Source organism: Denticeps clupeoides, chromosome 9 (assembly GCF_900700375.1).
Source record: "Denticeps clupeoides chromosome 9, fDenClu1.1, whole genome shotgun sequence".
Taxonomy (NCBI): Eukaryota; Metazoa; Chordata; class Actinopteri; order Clupeiformes; family Denticipitidae; genus Denticeps; species Denticeps clupeoides.
Window position 1 is genome coordinate 16,855,333 of NC_041715.1, and position 7,054 is coordinate 16,862,386.

A 7,054-nucleotide genomic window follows, 5' to 3' on the forward strand; every position below is an offset into this window, starting at 1 on the left:
GGAGCTTCAAGCACTCTCCATCTCCAGCCTTTTCACCGGTGGCCAAGTGGCTCCGTTGAATGGGCCGTTTCATTCTTTGGTCGAGCAGAGCAAACACTGAGCGAGGAAATGTGAAGCTGTTAGAAATAGTAAAACCTCGCATGTTTAATTGCTGTATGGCCACAGGGATATGTGTGCAGCCTGCCTTGGTGCTCCAATTTATGCTTTAATTAAGCATGGACATGCATAGAATAAAAGCGTTGTATATCACATTACTCCCATTCTATTCAAATACGAACAGCCTGTATATATACTGTATATATAGTAAAACAATAAGGTTGTACAAGGATGTAGAGACAGAAGGAACACGGACACAGGTTCAACTCGGGCTCGGTTTTTCCTGCCCAATTGCAATGGCCCTGTTTGTGTTGTGCTCCAGGGGTCAACCAACACAGTGGCAATATCCCGGCGATCCCGCCAGCACCAACCGGATCAACCGGATATAGAACCCGTAGCCGTGTTCCTTCTGTCTCTACGTCCTCTCTACAACCTTGTTGTTTTACTTGCCCCAGCATCCCCCTGTCCTCAGCTCAGTGTGATACTCTCATATTAATATTCATCACATTCCATAAGGCATGTTGGCAAGTTTTTTTTTTTCACAGCCTGCTGTCAGCCTAATCCACTAAGTCCACACTTTCAAGCATGTGATTGGCTGGTGTCAAACCAACTATAATGTACAAAAACAATGTCCCTCAAGACTCAAGCAGCAGAGGACAGGCCTGGTTTGGTTTTCGAGGTGGGACCCTCCATGTACTACATTTACATTTACAGCATTTACCAAACGCCCTTATCCAGAGCAACTTACAATGAGTAGTTACAGGGACAGTCCCCCCCTGGAGACACTCAGGGTTAAGTGTCTTGCTCGGTGACACAATGGTAGTAGTAAGTGGGATTTGAACCTGGGTCTTCTGGTTCATAGGCGAGTGTGTTACCCACTAGGCTACTACCACCCTACATGTCCCTCTGGTCTTGAACCAGCCTGGTCTACATATGCAGGCTTTGCCTACAGCATAAAGTTAAAGGTAGAGGACAGAGGAAGTTTTTAACAAATGCCAGAAGTGCAATATAAGATTCAAACAACAAGATGACGGTTCTCACCGTTCATTTGGGAAGTGCAGGTCTAATTGTGCAGAACCGACTTACACTTCCTGTGCGGTTGGTTATAAATCGCCACCGCCGACCACGGTTTAACAAAGCCACCGGTAAAGCGGCGAGGCTATAATTAGCATTTGTGCAGAGTGAGAGTGAGGGTGTCCACTGAGTGGACAGGTTTATGCGACTGGAATACATGAGAAGATTTTGAGGCGTCACCATGGAGACGTGGACAGTTTGTTTAAATCAGCTCCACTGGTTTATACAAGGACTGGAGTCACAGAGCAAAATTGTCATGGGAGTTTGTCGTTTTGTTTAAAGAAAAAAGCTCTATAGCATTAACAGAGCAGAAAAAAAGATCACATGTAATCTGCAATTCTGGATAAGAATCTGCTTCACAAACTCTGTTCAAAGCAAAACTGGCATATTTGGCAGTATTTGGACTAAGGATCTATGTAATGTCTTAAAATCTGTAGGACAAACCTAATTGCAAGATACTTCATGTCCCTGCAATAAAAAGGTGCTTTTACTATATATTGCTTTTACTATATATTGCATTAATTACATTCTCCCACCATGAACATACAGTAGTATGGAGAATGTCCACATTATTCAGGGTTAGGACGGAAATAGAGTAGAACACTGCGGCTGTTTATTAAATGATATATCATATTATGAGGAAAGAATGTCAGAGAAGAGAAGAAGCACAGAAGAGTCTTTGACGCACCAGGGCTATACGGGAGGACCTCTGAAGCCTAAACATCTGTTAAAGCGCTTGGGTTCTTATGGAAAATTGAGACGCGGGTTCCTTCTAAAACAAGACGCCATACTGTTTATCGCTTACAGTCAGCGCCCTAATTTGCACTGCATCTGACATTCCGCTAAATGTCCCTGAGTCAGATTCCTGGGAAAGACATGCATTCGCTGCTTTGCGTCTGGAATTGCAAGAGGTAAATGAGTTTTCCATGATGTGACCACGTTGGCTTGCTGCACTACTGCCCCCATGAATAATGTATCCTGACATCTGACTGAACTACTACATGCAGATGGGGGACAAAATAGAAGTAATGCAACGTGCTGAAGTGTCTCAGCAACATGCCGGGCACCCACAAGCGAATAAAATAGCTTGTAGGTTCCTTCACTTGGAGGGATGGACAAAATTCCTCCAAATGATGCTATCTACAATATCTCTGGACTGAGATCTGGTGACTGAAGGGCGTCTCGTATGACCGTTTTCAAGCTCATCAACCATTCAGCGATGCTTGATCTTTAAGGTAAAGGTTGAAACAAAGCCATGGCAACAAAAGGAGTTTCTCCACCCCTTCAGAATCCTGCTGTATCTTCCGCACACAGTCATTTCACATAGCAAATATTTAATATGGAGACTATTTATAGTATGGCTGCACCGTGCTTCCCGTCAGTTAACATCATTTGAATCAAGAATGACCGGTCAGCCGCCACATTGGCCCACACGGGTTGGGAAAAAAGAAAACAGTGTGCAGATCTCGGTTTAACCAGATGAGTGGGTGAAGTTGGTCTGTGATCAAGGACTTCTCATGACAAGCAACTTACTGTTAAAACCGATAGTTTGAGGTCTAAATTGTTGTTAAAAAATGTATTTTGCATTGCAACAATGAAATCAGAACACGTCTGATTACAGTGGTACATTTTAAATTTGTCCGTTTTGCAGGAGAATGAGCAAAATTCCTGGAATTTTTTTGCGCACAGACTGTAATGCATTCTGCAGACAAGCTGTTCAGGGATCTTACAGTCGGAACACTACGCTACAACTGCATTTCCATGAAGAGCCCAGCAAATGACTGTCTAGGGGCGGCGACCTGTTCAGGGAGGTCAGTGGAAGTGGCACATGCATGATCAGAGCACGTCATTCATCACAGAATTTGGCCCGGGGAGGTGGTGCACTCAAAATGGCTTCACCAGGGGGGGGGCATATCAAGATCTGCCTCCGCAAAGCCCCAAGGGCAGTGGTGGCCGAGCAGTTAAGGAAGCGGACCCATAATTGGAAGATTGCCAAGGTACCACTGAGGTCCCCTTGATCAAGGTAACATCCCCATACACTGCTCACCGGGCGCCTGTCCACCAAGGGTGATGGGTAAAAGCAGAGGACACATTTCGTTGTTTCACCGTGTGCTGTGCATCATAATGATGATCACTTCACTTATACAGAGCGACTTACAATCACTATTTACTATTTTATCTCCCTGGAGACACTCAGGGTTAAGTGTCTTGCTCGGGGACACAATGGTAGTGGGCGTTACGGTTCACAGTCTCTCAGTGATCTGGTAAATAGAGGGTAAAAGACCTAGCTGCAGTATTATAGGCTATTAAAGCACAGTGCAAGCACTCGAAATGGCTACATTTCAGAGATATATGCCCTGCTGTCTCATATGGAGCCCTCTTCATGGGATGCCTGGAAGTCTGTCTGGAAATGTGACTTGGAAGAAAAATTTGGACAGGAAGTTTGGTCATCTATCTATCCAAAATATATTTCTACTGACGTCTATGAAAAGAATAAAACAATTCAGGATCGTGAAAATTCAGAACGAGAAAACAAAGGGAGGGGAATTGGTGGCTGGAAAGGACACAAACACAACCAAATTGCAAAAATAGTGCGTTTATTTACAGTGCATGCAAGTGAAGTGAAAAGTGAAAGGGACATTATTTACAAAAGGAGAGAACACACAAGGAACAGGCAACAAAACTATTATAAAACCACTCCAAAACTCTCCACAGCAACGCAAAATTCTTCTCTCCTCCATGAGAACTAGGCCACCATCTATGTGAAGGAGGGGTCCTTAAACGCATCCCTTGGACGTCACATGATGGCATGGGCGGAGTCTCCAATCACCAAGCCTGTCCCTTCAAGTACCTAAACGGACACATACAGACACACAGCAGTGAGAACAGAAACCACTACGGCCCTAGGGACCAGAGATGTAACAGTTGTGTTCTCAGAAAACAAAGTAGATGACCTGCAGGAGACACCTGAGACAGGTCTGACGTCCAGAAACAAATCACAGATCACAGCGAGACGGTCACCTGTTGCCGAATAAAAACCAGAACCAGAATCGTGTTTATTGGCCAAGTATGTGAGTGAACATGCAGAAGGAATTTGATTCCGGTAGATGGTGTCTCTCAAGCATGACCATAGAAAAACAACAATAATATACAGAAAATACAGACAGATTTCTGAAAGTACAGCTGCAATGTGTATGAAAGTTCAGCTGTTTATTCAGCAAGGGGACAGAAACAAGCCAAAAGTTTGGACACACTTTCTCATTCAATGTGTTTCTTTGTTTTCATGACCATTTACGTTGGTAGAATCTCACTGAAGGCATGAAAATTATGAATGAATACATGTGGAGTTATGTACTTAACAAAAAGTGGAGACCTGACCTCCACAGTCACCGGACCTGAATCCAATCGAGGTGGTTTGGGGTGAGCTGGACCCCAACAAGTGCTAAACACCTCTGGGAACTCCTTCAAAACTGTTGGAAAAGCATTTCAGGTGACGACCTCTTGAAGCTCATCGAGAGAATGGCAAGAGTGTGCAAAGCAGTAATCAGAGCAAAGAAACTAGAATATAAAACATGTTTTTAGCTATTTCACCTTTTTTTGTTAAGTACATAACTCCACATGTGCTCATTCATAGTTTTGATGCCTTCAGTGAGATTCTACCAACGTAAATGGTCATGAAAACAAAGAAAACACATTGAATGAGAAGGTGTGTCCAAACGTTTGGCCTGTATTGTATAAGTGAGTGGTGAGTAAGGGGTGTCAAATAGTCCAAAATGTAAGGTAACATTGCACTTTTTCATATCCAGCCACTGTGTTTATATGAACTGAACATAATTATTTTATTGTCATTTTACGAGAAGAGGAAGGTCTCTTCATGATAATTTTTTTTTTTTGATACAGACATGAAATGCAAATGATACAATTTATTTGAATAATCTTTAATTATTCACTTTCCCATCACGGGAAACTAGGCACCCATTGGAGCACTACAGCTAACCACATAAAAAAACACACCATTCACTCACACTCTCACAGCAACAGACTATTCACCTAGTATGCATGCTTTTGGGCAGCGGTAGGAAACCGGAGAACCCATGGGAAGAGCATGCAAACTCCACACAGACCAGGTTCGAGGCCACCTCACTAACCACCGCCTCATTGTGCGCCCAGTGTCACTGTTGTAGTGCATAAATATGGCAGTGGTTATAATTGTAATTAAGGTAATACATCTCCCAACCCTTAGTACAACCCTGCCTCTAATTTTAGTAAAGAAACAATGACAATGACGCTTATTTTAGTACATCTCAGGTGACTTTTCAATGGTAACTTATTGCAATTCAATGGCTTTTTAAAATATCATTAAAAATGCTTTCGTCCCCCTTATTTCACCGCCTCAGTGATTCATGGTAAAGAGAACAATGAGCTGTCTACATGTTCTCACGAGACATTTTGTGCCAAAACCACTTAGTGCCAGAAGAGGAATTATGGGTGCAGAGAAGAATACCCATAACAAGTCACCCTGCAGACAAAATGGTCAAATGCATTGTGAAGCTGACGTCTTAATGCATTTTGTAACGTGCAAATGTCCGTCAGAGTATTTTGATTTACCTACTTGACAAACCTGCCCTCTCGCACTCATGTAGGTTGGCTGGACCATGTAGGCCGACTGCCTAAAACCAAGCATGAGCGCATGAGATGTGGATAAAGGAACCAGAGCACACGAAGGTGGCTTGCGAGCGATGTGACATCAGAACGCCGCCCGTCAGATCCAATGTGTCTGATTATTATCTTCGGGAAAGCAGAGGAGCGGCCTGCTCAAAAGAATCAGTCCTGTTTTTGCAGAGAAGGAGGAAGCAACAAGGAAGACCCACGTGACCTGATAAAAAAAAAAACAGTAATTGGGTCAAGGCAACTCCCCCATTCTTTTTTGGGGGGGGGTATGCATATGCAGACGGATGGGCCATCCTGCCCCAATTTATATGCCAAATAAAAGTGAGGAAAACCAGGAAAATGTAATCCATGGTACTAGTAGATAACATTATTAAAAGGAAAAGCAACCATCTTCTGTTTTTATATGGAGCACATGGACATTAAATGGGTCCCTGTAGATGGCCGTGCATTGTCTCCAAGTTGCTTAGACACAGCGTTTGAAAGCAGCATCTCTTGTGCTGTGTATTTAAACAAGGATTATGGCCTAAATTCCCTCCAGCACATACTTGGAATCATCTCAGTCATACTGACAGTTTCCTCTGGAACATTTTTTTTCTCCCACCAGATCAGGACATTTGGCTTCAAATGCAAAACAGCAAGAAGCTGTATTTCATTGCAACGGTCACAAAAACAAAACTGGAATTCAGGTCCTGCTTTTTCTCTTTTTTTTTTTTTTGCCAGCTCTAAATAACAAGCATCATAAAATCTTCATCAAGTCCAAATCCCTGTCCTGCTTTCTTTTGGTGACAAAAATGTCCTTTTTTAAATCCACATGTGAATTTAAAATGGTTTACAAGCACTTAATGACATTAATAAACTGTAATGTTTTATAAAATACATAAAGTGTATATAAAATACATAAAGTACATAGTGTATTTTAATAGTCTATTAGTGTATAATAGAGGGGACAATATAAATAGCTTTTTTTCTATTTTTTTTTCCTGTAAGATCTTTAAGCATCAGTCGGTCAAACGAGTAACAAGTTTATATATTTGCCTCTGGCGCCATCTAGCGCTTTACAGCATCTACTGCATATGGTTCCATTTCATCATTTGGGTTGGATTCAGCTGCCACTCACTAAATGATAGTGATGGAGGGAATACACAAGCCATGTACTTGAGTTGAAGCAGATTTACTCAAGGTAAAATAATATTATTATTAATAAATATTACTC